A 13,942-nucleotide genomic window follows, 5' to 3' on the forward strand; every position below is an offset into this window, starting at 1 on the left:
CAATGCTGTTACAGGGGGAACTCAGGTTTGAACCAAGCACCTCTCGATCTGCAGTCGAATGCTCTACCACTGAGCCATTCCCCTTTGTACATAACCGTAATGTCGACTTAACTAAAATAAACGAAATGATCCGTACTATTACAGGGAGAACTCGGGTTTGAACCAAGGACCTCTCGATCTGCAGTCGAATGCTTTACCATTGAGCTATTCCGCTTTTTTCCTCGCCCTAATGTCGATTTAACTAAAATAGACGGAACGATCCGTGCTGTTATAGCGGGAGCTCGGGTTTGAACCAAGGACCTCTCGATCTGCAGTCGAATGCTCTACCACTGAGCTATTCCCCCTTGTTCAAGGCCGTAATGTCGATTTAACTAAAATAAACGAAATGATCCGTGCTGTTACAGGGGGAACTCGGGTTTAAACCAAGGACCTCTCGATCTGCAGTCGAATGCTCTACGACTGAGCCATTCCCCTTTGTTCATAACCGTAATGTCGACTTAACTAAAATAAACGAAATAATCCGTACTATTACAGGGAGAACTCGGGTTTGAACCAAGAACCTCTCGATCTGCAGTCGAATGCTTTACCATTGAGCTATTCCCCTTTTTTCCTCGCCCTAATGTCGATTTAACTAAAATAGACGGAACGATCCGTGTTGTTATAGCGGGAGCTCGGGTTTGAACCAAGGACCTCTCGATCTGCAGTCGAATGCTCTACCACTGAGCTATTCCCCCTTTTTCAAGGCCGTAATGTCGATTTAACTAAAATAAACGGAATGATCCGTGCTGTTACAGGGGGAACTCAGGTTTGAACCAAGGACCTCTCGATCTGCAGTCGATTGCTCAACCACTGAGCTATTCCCCCTTTTTCAAGACCGTAATGTCGATTTAACTGAAATAACGGAATGATCCGTGCTGTTACAGGGGGAACTCAGGTTTGAACCAAGGACCTCTCAATCTGCAGTCGAATGCTCTACCAAAAATAAACGGAATGATCCGTGCTGTTACAGGGGGAAACCAGGTTTGAACCAAGGACCTCTCGATCTGCAGTCGAATGCTCTACCACTGAGCTCTTCCCCCTAGTTCAAGGTCGTAATGTCGATTTAACTAAAATAAAAGGAATGATCCGTGCTGTTACAGAAGGAACTCGGGTTTGCACCAAGGACCTCTCGAGCTGCAGTCGAATGCTCTACCGCTGAGCTATTCCCCCTTGTTCATAACCGTAATGTCGATTTGACTAAAATAAACGAAATGATCCGTGCTGTTACAGGGGGAACTCGGGTTTAAACCAAGGATCTCTCGATCTGCAGTCGAATGCTCTACCACTGAGCCATTCCCCTTTGTTCATAACCGTAATGTCGACTTAACTAAAATAAACGAAATGATCCGTACTATTACAGGGAGAACTCGGGTTTGAACCAAGGACCTCTCGATCTGCAGTCGAATGCTTTACTATTGAGCTATTCCCCTTTTTTCCTCGCCCTAATGTCGATTTAACTAAAATAGACGGAACGATCCGTGCTGTTATAGCGGGAGCTCGGGTTTGAACCAAGGACCTCTCGATCTGCAGTCGAATGCTCTACCACTGAGCTATTCCCCCTAGTTCAAGGCCGTAATGTTGATTTAACTAAAATAAAGGCAAGGATCCGTGCTGTTACAGGGAGAACTCGGGTTTGAACCAAGGACCTCTCAATCTGCAGTCGAATGCTCTACCACTGAGCTATTCTCCCTTTTTCAAGGCCGTAATGTCGATTTAACTGAAATAACGGAATGATCCGTGCTGTTACAGGGGGAACTCGGGTTTGAACCAAGGACCTCTCGATCTGCAGTCGAATGCTCTACCAATGAGCTATTCCCCCTTGTTTAAGGCCGTAATGTCGATTTAACTAAAATAAACGGAATGATCCGTGCTGTTACAGGGGGAACTCAGGTTTGAACCAAGGACCTCAGATCTGCAGTCGAATGCTCAACCACTGAGCTATTCCCCCTTTTTCAAGGCCGTAATGTCGATTTAACTGAAATAACGGAATGATCCGTGCTGTTACAGGGGGAACTCGGGTTTGAACCAAGGACCTCTCGATCTGCAGTCGAATGCTCTACCACTGAGCCATTCCCCTTTGTTCATAACCGTAATGTCGACTTAACGAAAATAAACGAAATGATCCGTACTATTACAGGGAGAACTCGGGTTTGAACCAAGGACCTCTCGATCTGCAGTCGAATGCTTTACCATTGAGCTATTCCCCTTTTTTCCTCGCCCTAATGTCGATTTAACTAAAATAGACGGAACGATCCGTGCTGTTATAGCGGGAGCTCGGGTTTGAACCAAGGACCTCTAGATCTGCAGTCGAATGCTCTACCATTGAGCTATTCCCTCTTGTTCAAGGCCGTAATGTCGATTTAACTAAAATAAACGAAATGATCCGTGCTGTTACAGGGGGAACTCGGGTTTAAACCAAGGACCTCTCGATCTGCAGTCGAATGCTCTACCACTGAGCCATTCCCCTTTGTTCATAACCGTAATGTCGATTTAACTAAAATAAACGGAATGATCCGTGCTGTTACAGGGGGAACTCAGGTTTGAACCAAGGACCTCTCGATCTGCAGTCGAATGCTCTACCACTAAGCTATTCCCCCTAGTTCAAGGCTGTAATGTTGATTTATCTAAAATAAAGGCAATGATCCGTGCTGTTACAGGGAGAACTCGGGTTTGAACCAAGGACTGTTAGGTTATTTGTTGATAGCAATAAAAACAACCGGATTCTTTAACTTAAAACGCATTTTATTATTGATTAGTGAAAACAAATTAATACTAGTGTTGTTCCATCAACGGAGAGCGAGATCAGACTGGGTTATCACAAGGTTAGAATCACTATCGAGTTCACCCCCAGTGGGTGTCATGTGACTAGATAAGATTAAGTTAGCTGTTATCATTAGGTCTATTATTGGCCTACTAACATGAGGGGTTTATGTCGAAGTCTGAACTACACTCCCCCTCTTTGACATTAACTTATAACAGGATTATTCTTTTACATTTAACATGTGTACACAATTATTAAAATTTATCTTTTGTAACGCTTTGGTAAATATATCCGCAACATTGGTTTTGGTATTAACATATCTTAAATTAAACAGTCCTTCATTCAATTTCTCGCGAACAAAGTGATATCGAATATCAATATGCTTGGATTTCTGTTTTTCAATACTGTTCTTCGAGAAATGGATCGCTGACTGACTGTCGCACAGGATATCTGCCTTCGGTAGCATGACTCCAAAAGATTGTAATTCAGCACTGATTGGACATAACCATGCTATCTCTTTGGCGGCCTCAGATAACGCGACGTACTCCGCTTCCATCGATGACAAGGCCACGGATTTCTGTTTCACTGTTCTCCATAAGACGGGTCCCTTGCCGATATATAATACGTATCCGCTGGTAGAACGTCTCGTGTCTTGGTCCGAAGCCCAGTCGCTATCACAGAATATTTTACAAGTTGTCGTGTTCCCCTTATAATACACCAGGCCATGATTAACGGTTGTTAACAAATAGCGTGTTAGCTGGCATAGACGAAGCCAATGATGATAACCAGGGTTAGAACCATATTGAGACAAAGCAATGGTCGCAAATAAAATATCTGGACGGGTTCGTTGCGCGATGAACAGGAGACATCCGATCAGCGACTTGTATGGGACATGTGACATCCGTTCTCTTTCATCTTCATCAGCCGGACAATCTTGTTTTGTTAGCGGTACGGTTGCATTCATCGGTAAGCCGACTGGTTGCTCGAGTTTGATACCGAAGCGTTTACCAACTTCCTTAATATATGAGGATTGATGCAGTTTCATGCTTCCGTCTTTTCGTTCTTCGAACTGCACTCCAAGTAATTTCTGTAATGGACCTAACAATGTTATCTCGTATTTCTGCGATAGTAGTCCGTAAACTTCTGTTAAGATTGTGTTATCCTTCGCCAGTACGACCAAATCGTCCACATACACGAGTACTATTGCTTGATGTGGACGGTAGTACACGCAATTGGTCCCTGTGAATTTTGTAAATCCAAGTTCCCGGAAGGAGTTATCCAATTCCATGAACCAATTTCGACCACTTTGCTGTAGGCCATATAGAGATTTATGGAGTTTTAGGCAATGCGTATCGATGTCCTTGTTTTCATATCCTGGTATTTGTTTCATGAATACGTCCTCCTCCAAGGATCCATATAAATAGGCATTTTTGACATCGAGATGTGAATGTACCCAGTTCATTGACATGACGAAGATTACCAAGAAAAAACGAATTAGAGAAAACTGTACAACAGGGGCGAAAGTTTCTTCATAATCCAACCCCTTTGTTTGGCTGAAGCCTTGCGCCACAAGTCGTGCCCTGTAGCGTATGATTTTACCCTCATTATTCCTCTTGATGGCGTATACCCAACGGCAACCAACTAATTTCCGTTCATCGGGTTTTGTCACGATGCTCATCACTTTTCTATCCGTTAAGGTTTTGATTTCATCGTCCATGGCGTGTTGCCAGTCTTGACGTTGTTGAGAGGTAATGGCCTCTTGGTATGTTTGAGGGATTTTAATTTCTGTACAATTTATCTCAAAACGCTCTTCGTTGCCAACGTTGGGTGCTTTCTTCTTTGGTGGTATGATTTCATGGTTCTTCGTAGAGAACTCCCAAGCCTTTATATCATTAGGAATATTGTTAGCCGCCAGATACCGTTCCACTTCCGGTTTTGAGCGAAACTCGTTTCCCTCCGGGTCGTAATAATGAATAACTACCCTTCCTTTCGTTACTCCTTTTTTCCGTATTTTAACGTCCCTCGACCAACCTTCAGGCAGGCTTATTTTTTCGACTCCCCCTGTCTTAGCGTCCTCCACCAAATCCGTTGCGTCTTCAAATTCTGTGTCTGATTCCTGAGTTTCGTTTTGCTCTTCCTGTGGTGTGTCTGATTCCTGAGTTTCGTCTTGCTCTTCCTGTGGTGTGTCTGATTCCTGAGTTTCGTCTTGCTCTTCCTGTGGAGTGTCTGACGCATGGCTTCCGTCTAAGGCAGTGTGTTCGGTTTCCTTGTCGTATTCTTCTTGGTCCCAAATAATATCTTCGTTGTAATAGCTTTCCTGTGATTTGGATAGGTGTTCTATGCCCAAAATATCTTCATCGAACCGGACGTGTTTACTTTCTATTATCTTGCGTTCTCCAGGGTAATAAATTCTATAGCCCTTCGTCCGGAATGCGTACCCGATGAGTACACCTAGTTTAGCTCGATTATTAAATTTGCTGCGTTGTCTCTGTGTAGGTATATGTACGAACGCTAAGCTTCCAATTTTTCTCAGATGACGTGCACTTGGGGTACGTTGAGTCCATAACTCTACTGGAGTTTTATCGTCCAAGGAGGCATGCCTTGATCGGTTCTTTAGATATGCTGACGTGGCGAGGAGTTCTGCCCATAGGCTGTGTGGTAATTTGGTTTCTTCTAACAGCGTTCGCATCGTGTTTAGAAGGGTTCGGTTGACCCGTTCTGCCGTTCCATTCATTTGTGGTGAATAAACATTGGTCAGTTCATGATGAATTCCTTGCGTTTCACATAAACGTGTCAATTCTTGATTGCAATATTCAAGCCCATTATCTGATCTAATTCGCTTGATTTTCTTCCCTGTCTGTTTCTCGGCGTGCTCCTTGAACACCGTGAAATAGTGTACTACGTCGCTTTTCCGTGCCATCGGGAATACCCATATGTATCGACTATAATCGTCAATAAACGTAACGTAATATTTGGCACCTCCTAATGATTGTACTGGTGAGGGTCCCCATACATCGGTGTGCACCAGTTCCAAGAGGTCTTTGCTACGTATCGTCCCTTGTCTTGTACGTAGCTCTTGTACTTTTGCTTAATTTACATGGAATGCAAGTCTTCAAGTCTCCGGTTAGTGTACCCATGCCAGTCAGCATATGATGCGTCGACATATACTTCAGGTCACCTTCGTTTAGATGTCCCATTCTGCGGTGCCAAATATCCAAATCGTTAAGCGTCGTTGAATATGCTGAGCTTCTCTCTCGTTCATCCACATCATATACGACTTTTGCGTCTCGTAACGTATAGAGGGAATCATTGGATAGGCATGCTTCGAATGCATAACGTCCTTTGTCATCATACACAGTGTATGTGGCTTTCTGGATGACACCTTTATGTCCCGCTTGATCTAGCAGCCTTCCGGAGATGAGGTTTCTCTTCAGTCCTGGCGTATGCAATACATTTTGAAATAAAAAGGTATCACCATTGGGTCCACCGATTTGTAGTCGTACATTCCCTCGGCCTTGAATCTTGGTTCTTCCCTCGCCACAAATGGCTTCGTCATCAAATTTTTCATAACTGAGAAAATACTCCTTCTGTTTACAAAAATGATGTGTGGCTCCTGTATCGATTATCCAAGCGTTATTATTTGATATAGTACAATTCGCAGAAGCTAGCAGCGCTGATCTGTCAATATTCTTCTGACGTTCTTCTATTTGTGTCCTTGCCCTTGTACATTCGCTTGCTTTATGCCCAAAACGCTTACAATTATAACATCTTCCTTTAAAGGTTCTTTTTCCCTTCTGCTTCTTTGGCGTTCTTTTCTCTTCCGTTTGCACAACTAATGCTTTCACCGACCCGCTGTGGCCCTCTATTTCCTGTTGCCGGTTATATTCAGCGAGAAGCTTCTTCCGTATTAGGTCTGGCTTGAAATTCGCATCCACATCATGGTAAATAAATTGTACCAAGTTGGCATAACTTGCCGGTAATTTCCAAATTAGCTGGTACGCTACATCCTTATCCTCTACCGTCTCACCCGCCTCAACCAATAACCTTTTGGCCCTGTATACTCGACCCACAAAGGTAGGTATTGTTTCATCTGGCTTGCATTCCATGGTGTAGAAATCGGCTCGTAACGCTCCTATCCTCGCTTTGGATTGAGGTTCACACGAATCCTTCAATATTGTCCATATTTCGTGTACGGATGTAGCTTCCTCGATTAAGTTTTGGTAGTCTTCGCTTATCGTCAGTTTGATGATTGCTTTAGCCTTGGCCTCTCGGAGTTTAAACTTTAACCGTTCATCTGCCGTTGCCGTTGTAGGTAATGTTTCCGTACCGTCAACGATCTCCCAAAGCCCCTTCTCTTCCAAACGGATTTTCTTTTCGTAACTCCATGTTTTGTAATTTTCCGCATTTAACATCAGTCCCACCGGCACATACTGTCCGCCTTCCGCCATATTGGTTCCGCGTACTGTCCTAAGCCTCGGCCCGACACTGTTGCTATCAACCCCGCAAACGCGAACCACGCTCTGCTACCACTTTGTTAGGTTATTTGTTGATAGCAATAAAAACAACCGGATTCTTTAACTTAAAACGCATTTTATTATTGATTAGTGAAAACAAATTAATACTAGTGTTGTTCCATCAACGGAGAGCGAGATCAGACTGGGTTATCACAAGGTTAGAATCACTATCGAGTTCACCCCCAGTGGGTGTCATGTGACTAGATAAGATTAAGTTAGCTGTTATCATTAGGTCTATTATTGGCCTACTAACATGAGGGGTTTATGTCGAAGTCTGAACTACAAGGACCTCTCAATCTTCAGTCGAATGCTCTACCACTGAGCTATTCCCCCTTGTTCATAGCCGTAATGTCGATTTAACTAAAATGAACGGAATGATCCGTGCTGTTACAGGGGGAACTCAGGTTTGAACCAAGGACCTCTCGATCTGCAGTCGAATGCTCTACCACTAAGCTATTCCCCCTAGTTCAAGGCCGTAATGTTGATTTATCTAAAATAAAGGCAATGACCCGTGCTGTTACAGGGAGAACTCGGGTTTGAACCAAGGACCTCTCAATCTTCAGTCGAATGCTCTACCACTGAGCTATTCCCCCTTGTTCATAGCCGTAATGTCGATTTAACTAAAATAAACGGAATGATCCGTGCTGTTACAGGGGGAACTCAGGTTTGAACCAAGGACCTCTCGATCTGCAGTCGAATGCTCTACCACTGAGCCATTCCCCTTTGTACATAACCGTAATGTCGACTTAACTAAAATAAACGAAATGATCCGTACTATTACAGGGAGAACTCGGGTTTGAACCAAGGACCTCTCGATCTGCAGTCGAATGCTTTACCATTGAGCTATTCCCCTTTTTTCCTCGCCCTAATGTCGATTTAACTAAAATAGACGGAACGATCCGTGCTGTTATAGCGGGAGCTCGGGTTTGAACCAAGGACCTCTCGATCTGCAGTCGAATGCTCTACCACTGAGCTATTCCCCCTTGTTCAAGGCCGTAATGTCGATTTAACTAAAATAAACGGAATGATCCGTGCTTTTACAGGGGGAACTCAGGTTTGAACCAAGGACCTCAGATCTGCAGTCGAATGCTCAACCACTGAGCTATTCCCCCTTTTTCAAGGCCGTAATGTCGATTTAACTAAAATAAAAGGAATGATCCGTGCTGTTACAGGGGGAACTCGGGTTTGCACCAAGGACCTCTCGATCTACAGTCGAATGCTCTACCGCTGAGCTATTCCCCCTTGTTCATAACCGTAATGTCGATTTAACTAAAATAAACGAAATAATCCGTGCTGTTACAGGGGGAACTCGGGTTTAAACCAAGTACCTCTCGATCTGCAGTCGAATGCTCTACCACTGAGCCATTCCCCTTTGTTCATAACCGTAATGTCGACTTAACGAAAATAAACGAAATGATCCGTACTATTACAGGGAGAACTCGGGTTTGAACCAAGGACCTCTCGATCTGCAGTCCAATGCTCAACCACTGAGCTATTCCCCCTTTTTCAAGACCGTAATGTTGATTTAACTAAAATAAAGGCAATGATCCGTGCTGTTACAGGGAGAACTCGGGTTTGAACCAAGGACCTCTCAATCTGCAGTCGAATGCTCTACCACTGAGCTATTCTCCCTTTTTCAAGGCCGTAATGTCGATTTAACTGAAATAACGGAATGATCCGTGCTGTTACAGGGGGAACTCGGGTTTGAGACAAGGACCTCTCGATCTGCAGTCGAATGCTCTACCAATGAGCTATTCCCCCTTGTTTAAGGCCGTAATGTCGATTTAACTAAAATAAACGGAATGATCCGTGCTGTTACAGGGAGAACTCAGGTTTGAACCAAGGACCTCAGATCTGCAGTCGAATGCTCAACCACTGAGCTATTCCCCCTTTTTCAAGGCCGTAATGTCGATTTAACTGAAATAACGGAATGATCCGTGCTGTTACAGGGGGAACTCGGGTTTGAACCAAGGACCTCTCGATCTGCAGTCGAATGCTCTACCGCTGAGCTATTCCCCCTTGTTCATAACCGTAATGTCGATTTAACTAAAATAAACGAAATGATCCGTGCTGTTACAGGGGGAACTCGGGTTTAAACCAAGGACCTCTCGATCTGCAGTCGAATGCTCTACCACTGAGCCATTCCCCTTTGTTCATAACCGTAATGTCGACTTAACGAAAATAAACGAAATGATCCGTACTATTACAGGGAGAACTCGGGTTTGAACCAAGGACCTCTCGATCTGCAGTCGAATGCTTTACCATTGAGCTATTCCCCTTTTTTCCTCGCCCTAATGTCGATTTAACTAAAATAGACGGAACGATCCGTGCTGTTATAGCGGGAGCTCGGGTTTGAACCAAGGACCTCTAGATCTGCAGTCGAATGCTCTACCATTGAGCTATTCCCTCTTGTTCAAGGCCGTAATGTCGATTTAACTAAAATAAACGAAATGATCCGTGCTGTTACAGGGGGAACTCGGGTTTAAACCAAGGACCTCTCGATCTGCAGTCGAATGCTCTACCACTGAGCCATTCCCCTTTGTTCATAACCGTAATGTCGATTTAACTAAAATAAACGGAATGATCCGTGCTGTTACAGGGGGAACTCAGGTTTGAACCAAGGACCTCTCGATCTGCAGTCGAATGCTCTACCACTAAGCTATTCCCCCTAGTTCAAGGCTGTAATGTTGATTTATCTAAAATAAAGGCAATGATCCGTGCTGTTACAGGGAGAACTCGGGTTTGAACCAAGGACCTCTCAATCTTCAGTCGAATGCTCTACCACTGAGCTATTCCCCCTTGTTCATAGCCGTAATGTCGATTTAACTAAAATGAACGGAATGATCCGTGCTGTTACAGGGGGAACTCAGGTTTGAACCAAGGACCTCTCGATCTGCAGTCGAATGCTCTACCACTAAGCTATTCCCCCTAGTTCAAGGCCGTAATGTTGATTTATCTAAAATAAAGGCAATGATCCGTGCTGTTACAGGGAGAACTCGGGTTTGAACCAAGGACCTCTCAATCTTCAGTCGAATGCTCTACCACTGAGCTATTCCCCCTTGTTCATAGCCGTAATGTCGATTTAACTAAAATAAACGGAATGATCCGTGCTGTTACAGGGGGAACTCAGGTTTGAACCAAGGACCTCTCGATCTGCAGTCGAATGCTCTACCACTGAGCCATTCCCCTTTGTACATAACCGTAATGTCGACTTAACTAAAATAAACGAAATGATCCGTACTATTACAGGGAGAACTCGGGTTTGAACCAAGGACCTCTCGATCTGCAGTCGAATGCTTTACCATTGAGCTATTCCCCTTTTTTCCTCGCCCTAATGTCGATTTAACTAAAATAGACGGAACGATCCGTGCTGTTATAGCGGGAGCTCGGGTTTGAACCAAGGACCTCTCGATCTGCAGTCGAATGCTCTACCACTGAGCTATTCCCCCTTGTTCAAGGCCGTAATGTCGATTTAACTAAAATAAACGGAATGATCCGTGCTTTTACAGGGGGAACTCAGGTTTGAACCAAGGACCTCAGATCTGCAGTCGAATGCTCAACCACTGAGCTATTCCCCCTTTTTCAAGGCCGTAATGTCGATTTAACTAAAATAAAAGGAATGATCCGTGCTGTTACAGGGGGAACTCGGGTTTGCACCAAGGACCTCTCGATCTACAGTCGAATGCTCTACCGCTGAGCTATTCCCCCTTGTTCATAACCGTAATGTCGATTTAACTAAAATAAACGAAATAATCCGTGCTGTTACAGGGGGAACTCGGGTTTAAACCAAGTACCTCTCGATCTGCAGTCGAATGCTCTACCACTGAGCCATTCCCCTTTGTTCATAACCGTAATGTCGACTTAACGAAAATAAACGAAATGATCCGTACTATTACAGGGAGAACTCGGGTTTGAACCAAGGACCTGTCGATCTGCAGTCCAATGCTCAACCACTGAGCTATTCCCCCTTTTTCAAGACCGTAATGTTGATTTAACTAAAATAAAGGCAATGATCCGTGCTGTTACAGGGAGAACTCGGGTTTGAACCAAGGACCTCTCAATCTGCAGTCGAATGCTCTACCACTGAGCTATTCTCCCTTTTTCAAGGCCGTAATGTCGATTTAACTGAAATAACGGAATGATCCGTGCTGTTACAGGGGGAACTCGGGTTTGAGACAAGGACCTCTCGATCTGCAGTCGAATGCTCTACCAATGAGCTATTCCCCCTTGTTTAAGGCCGTAATGTCGATTTAACTAAAATAAACGGAATGATCCGTGCTGTTACAGGGAGAACTCAGGTTTGAACCAAGGACCTCAGATCTGCAGTCGAATGCTCAACCACTGAGCTATTCCCCCTTTTTCAAGGCCGTAATGTCGATTTAACTGAAATAACGGAATGATCCGTGCATTTACAGGGGGAACTCGGGTTTGAACCAAGGACCTCTCGATCTGCAGTCGAATGCTCTACCGCTGAGCTATTCCCCCTTGTTCATAACCGTAATGTCGATTTAACTAAAATAAACGAAATGATCCGTGCTGTTACAGGGGGAACTCGGGTTTAAACCAAGGACCTCTCGATCTGCAGTCGAATGCTCTACCACTGAGCCATTCCCCTTTGTTCATAACCGTAATGTCGACTTAACGAAAATAAACGAAATGATCCGTACTATTACAGGGAGAACTCGGGTTTGAACCAAGGACCTCTCGATCTGCAGTCGAATGCTTTACCATTGAGCTATTCCCCTTTTTTCCTCGCCCTAATGTCGATTTAACTAAAATAGACGGAACGATCCGTGCTGTTATAGCGGGAGCTCGGGTTTGAACCAAGGACCTCTAGATCTGCAGTCGAATGCTCTACCACTGAGCCATTCCCCTTTGTTCATAACCGTAATGTCGATTTAACTAAAATAAACGGAATGATCCGTGCTGTTACAGGGGGAACTCAGGTTTGAACCAAGGACCTCTCGATCTGCAGTCGAATGCTCTACCACTAAGCTATTCCCCCTAGTTCAAGGCCGTAATGTTGATTTATCTAAAATAAAGGCAATGATCCGTGCTGTTACAGGGAGAACTCGGGTTTGAACCAAGGACCTCTCAATCTTCAGTCGAATGCTCTACCACTGAGCTATTCCCCCTTGTTCATAGCCGTAATGTCGATTTAACTAAAATGAACGGAATGATCCGTGCTGTTACAGGGGGAACTCAGGTTTGAACCAAGGACCTCTCGATCTGCAGTCGAATGCTCTACCACTAAGCTTTTCCCCCTAGTTCAAGGCCGTAATGTTGATTTATCTAAAATAAAGACAATGATCCGTGCTGTTACAGGGAGAACTCGGGTTTGAACCAAGGACCTCTCAATCTTCAGTCGAATGCTCTACCACTGAGCTATTCCCCCTTGTTCATAGCTGTAATGTCGATTTAACTAAAATAAACGGAATGATCAATGCTGTTACAGGGGGAACTCAGGTTTGAACCAAGCACCTCTCGATCTGCAGTCGAATGCTCTACCACTGAGCCATTCCCCTTCGTACATAACCGTAATGTCGACTTAACTAAAATAAACGAAATGATCCGTACTATTACAGGGAGAACTCGGGTTTGAACCAAGGACCTCTCGATCTGCAGTCGAATGCTTTACCATTGAGCTATTCCCCTTTTTTCCTCGCCCTAATGTCGATTTAACTAAAATAGACGGAACGATCCGTGCTGTTATAGCGGGAGCTCGGGTTTGAACCAATGACCTCTCGATCTGCAGTCGAATGCTCTACCACTGAGCTATTCCCCCTTGTTCAAGGCCGTAATGTCGATTTAACTAAAATAAACGGAATGATCCGTGCTTTTACAGGGGGAACTCAGGTTTGAACCAAGGACCTCAGATCTGCAGTCGAATGCTCAACCACTGAGCTATTCCCCCTTTTTCAAGGCCGTAATGTCGATTTAACTAAAATAAAAGGAATGATCCGTGCTGTTACAGGGGGAACTCGGGTTTGCACCAAGGACCTCTCGATCTACAGTCGAATGCTCTACCGCTGAGCTATTCCCCCTTGTTCATAACCGTAATGTCGATTTAACTAAAATAAACGAAATGATCCGTGCTGTTACAGGGGGAACTCGGGTTTAAACCAAGTACCTCTCGATCTGCAGTCGAATGCTCTAAAACTGAGCCATTCCCCTTTGTTCATAACCGTAATGTCGACTTAACGAAAATAAACGAAATGATCCGTACTATTACAGGGAGAACTCGGGTTTGAACCAAGGACCTCTCGATCTGCAGTCCAATGCTCAACCACTGAGCTATTCCCCCTTTTTCAAGACCGTAATGTTGATTTAACTAAAATAAAGGCAATGATCCGTGCTGTTACAGGGAGAACTCGGGTTTGAACCAAGGACCTCTCGATCTGCAGTCGAATGCTCTACCACTGAGCTATTCCCCCTAGTTCAAGGCCGTAATGTTGATTTAACTAAAATAAAGGCAATGATCCGTGCTGTTACAGGGAGAACTCGGGTTTGAACCAAGGACCTCTCAATCTGCAGTCGAATGCTCTACCACTGAGCTATTCCCCCTTTTTCAAGGCCGTAATGTCGATTTAACTGAAATAACGGAATGATCCGTGCCGTTACAGGGGGA

General features: G+C 44.4%; 10 non-coding genes across 10 annotated transcripts; all 10 read right to left on the reverse strand.

Annotated features, from left to right (window-relative positions):
* Positions 1–1,657: 1,657 nt before the first annotated feature.
* Positions 1,658–1,729, reverse strand: TRNAC-GCA (transfer RNA cysteine (anticodon GCA)). The gene has a single exon. It is a non-coding gene; the product is annotated as a tRNA-Cys (tRNA).
* Positions 1,730–2,044: 315 nt separating this feature from the next.
* Positions 2,045–2,116, reverse strand: TRNAC-GCA (transfer RNA cysteine (anticodon GCA)). The gene has a single exon. It is a non-coding gene; the product is annotated as a tRNA-Cys (tRNA).
* Positions 2,117–8,484: 6,368 nt separating this feature from the next.
* Positions 8,485–8,556, reverse strand: TRNAY-GUA (transfer RNA tyrosine (anticodon GUA)). Its single transcript has one exon. It is a non-coding gene; the product is annotated as a tRNA-Tyr (tRNA).
* Positions 8,557–8,874: 318 nt separating this feature from the next.
* TRNAC-GCA (transfer RNA cysteine (anticodon GCA)) lies at positions 8,875–8,946 on the reverse strand. The gene has a single exon. It is a non-coding gene; the product is annotated as a tRNA-Cys (tRNA).
* A 315-nt stretch (positions 8,947–9,261) lies between these two features.
* On the reverse strand, positions 9,262–9,333 carry TRNAC-GCA (transfer RNA cysteine (anticodon GCA)). The gene has a single exon. It is a non-coding gene; the product is annotated as a tRNA-Cys (tRNA).
* Positions 9,334–10,950: 1,617 nt separating this feature from the next.
* TRNAY-GUA (transfer RNA tyrosine (anticodon GUA)) lies at positions 10,951–11,022 on the reverse strand. The gene has a single exon. It is a non-coding gene; the product is annotated as a tRNA-Tyr (tRNA).
* A 318-nt stretch (positions 11,023–11,340) lies between these two features.
* Positions 11,341–11,412, reverse strand: TRNAC-GCA (transfer RNA cysteine (anticodon GCA)). Its single transcript has one exon. It is a non-coding gene; the product is annotated as a tRNA-Cys (tRNA).
* Positions 11,413–11,727: 315 nt separating this feature from the next.
* On the reverse strand, positions 11,728–11,799 carry TRNAC-GCA (transfer RNA cysteine (anticodon GCA)). The gene has a single exon. It is a non-coding gene; the product is annotated as a tRNA-Cys (tRNA).
* Positions 11,800–13,286: 1,487 nt separating this feature from the next.
* On the reverse strand, positions 13,287–13,358 carry TRNAY-GUA (transfer RNA tyrosine (anticodon GUA)). The gene has a single exon. It is a non-coding gene; the product is annotated as a tRNA-Tyr (tRNA).
* A 318-nt stretch (positions 13,359–13,676) lies between these two features.
* Positions 13,677–13,748, reverse strand: TRNAC-GCA (transfer RNA cysteine (anticodon GCA)). Its single transcript has one exon. It is a non-coding gene; the product is annotated as a tRNA-Cys (tRNA).
* Positions 13,749–13,942: the final 194 nt, after the last annotated feature.

This window comes from Phalangium opilio, unplaced genomic scaffold, assembly GCF_054372755.1.
Source record: "Phalangium opilio isolate 3A_F unplaced genomic scaffold, DU_Popi_V2 ptg000053l_1, whole genome shotgun sequence".
NCBI lineage: Eukaryota > Metazoa > Arthropoda > Arachnida > Opiliones > Phalangiidae > Phalangium > Phalangium opilio.